Consider the following 2313-nt stretch of genomic DNA (forward strand, 5'->3'; position numbering starts at 1 on the left):
CTGAAATTAGGATGATTGCGGTTATTAGGATGATAGGTAGCTGGCACAGGTTGTTGCGATCATTGAAAGTTGCTCACAAACTGAGCTGATTCACTAGAAATAGCACACTGATCAGTCTCATGGGCACTAGCACAAAGCTCACAGATACTAGAGATTTGCTCCATAATTAGCCAAAGTGTCAACCTTCATCGTCAAAGCTTTAAGTTGGGCAGCTATAGTAGTTGCTGCATGAAACTCTAGAATTCCTGCTACTTTTCCTGAGTCAGTCTCTGGGAAGGATTCTGGTATTCATTAGCATCCATCAGTTTAATCAATTTATAAGCTTCATTGTAGCTTTTAGCCCACAAGGCTCCTCCTGATGCTGCATCGAGCATGGATCTAGAAGTAGCACCCAACCCATTATAGAAACAATTTATAATCATCCAATCAGGCATGTCATGGTGTGGGCACTTCCTTAGCATCTCTTTATATCGATCCCAAGCCTCAAATGGAGATTCTCCAGTTTGTTGAGCAAACTGAGTAAGAGCATTCCTGATTGCAGCAGTCTTCGTAGGGAAGAATTTAGTGAGAAACTTTTGAGCAAGATCTTCCCAAGTAGTGATCGACCCTGGTGGTAGAGAATGTAACCAACACTTAGCTTTATCCCTCAGAGAGAATGGGAAGAGTCGCAGTTTAATAGCATCTTCAGTCACATCATTGAACTTGAAAGTGTCACAAATCTCGATAAAATCCCTGATGTGCATGTTGGGGTCTTCTGTAGGAGAACCCCCAAACTGAACTGAGTTCTGTATCATCTAAATCGTGCTTGACTTGATCTCAAAAGTGTTAGCCGAGATGGTTGGCCTGATGATGCTTGACTGAATATCATTGATCTTAGGCTGAGAATAGTCCATCAAAGCCTTAGGAATTTCTGCTTGATCTCCCATCACTACTAAAACTAGTTCCTCAAATTTTTCTTCTTCATCTACCTTCTCTTCATCCTCAACAACTTCCCTTCGAACCATTACAGCTTCTTCCTCGGCTTGATCCAGAGTTCTCTTACGAGCCCGTGAACGCGTATGCATACACGCTCGCTAGAGTACCTAAAATAAGACAAGGAAACAGATAAGCAACAATGTCTGAGTCAATGAACTTCAACGACCACTAATGATAAACACATAAACTAAAAATTAACACCGAGTCCCCGGCAGCGGCGCTAAAACTTGTTAGTCGCTAAACACGCGCTAAAATTCATGCAAGTATACGCGTTCGCAAATAGTATAAGATTTAGATCAAATTCATTCCCACAGAGACTTCGGTTTGTAAATTCAGTCAATGTATCTATGCAACAACGGTATGGCTATTATTCAATGTTAAGACAATTAACAAATTGAGATTACTTTTAACTAAACTTAAGCTAACAATTATATCTAAGAGAATAAGAACAGTTTAATTAATATATATGATAAACATGGGATTCTAACTTCATTAGATACTTCATTCAATAGCTTTTTCGTTCTTAACCTTAGCATGTAATGGTGATGACACTAATCAGATAACACAAAACTGATAAAAGCCAACTTTCGTTGCACGAATACCATACTACTAGACATCCATAAAAGAGATAGAAGCTGAATATACACCAATTATATTGAGACCCTATATATCTATAGAATTTGATAACATAACGGTTTAATGCACAAGTTATCTATCGTGATTACATAGAGCAAGTAAGATGGTTAAAATTACCTACAAATCATGCATAACAATAACACATGAACCTACGCTAGCATGGAAAGTTCTAAACCCTTAAATTCACTTTCACTTCATTAAGAATCAACACACTATCTTACAAGTTCGCGACACTCATAAGATGAATAAGCACAACCAATACTAGGTTATCATACAATCACCACACACTAAGGCATTGAAGCAAATCAACAAAAGAAATCCATATATAAATCCATTAGAACCCCACGATAACGATTAGCCCAGAATCAGACTCATCATCAACGTGGGTTCCAATGAAAGCATAGTATAATAAATATAGTCTTTATAAACGAATAATAAATAAAGTACAAAACAAGAGTATAGGTTCAAGAATAAGAAAACTAGCATCCAACGTTATAACTTAAACAAAGAATCACAAGTTAAACTAGATCTTCTTCGCCTTGGTTGAATTGTGCTAAATGTGCTCTGGTATGTCTCCTTATAAAAACTGAGATTATTTATTTATATATAGCATCCCCATGCAGAGTAGAATTCTTCTGGATCAAAAGCCCAATAGAATCAGGATTTCTTTTCTCGACCCGGTGTGGCCACGCGCTTGACCAG

General features: G+C 37.7%; 1 non-coding gene across 1 annotated transcript; it reads left to right on the plus strand.

Moving 5' to 3' along the window:
• Positions 1–432: 432 nt before the first annotated feature.
• LOC141721987 (small nucleolar RNA R71) lies at positions 433–539 on the plus strand. Its single transcript, XR_012575026.1, has one exon. It is a non-coding gene; the product is annotated as a small nucleolar RNA R71 (small nucleolar RNA).
• The last annotated feature ends 1774 nt before the right edge of the window (positions 540–2313 follow it).

Source organism: Apium graveolens, chromosome 4, assembly GCF_009905375.1.
Source record: "Apium graveolens cultivar Ventura chromosome 4, ASM990537v1, whole genome shotgun sequence".
Taxonomy (NCBI): Eukaryota; Viridiplantae; Streptophyta; class Magnoliopsida; order Apiales; family Apiaceae; genus Apium; species Apium graveolens.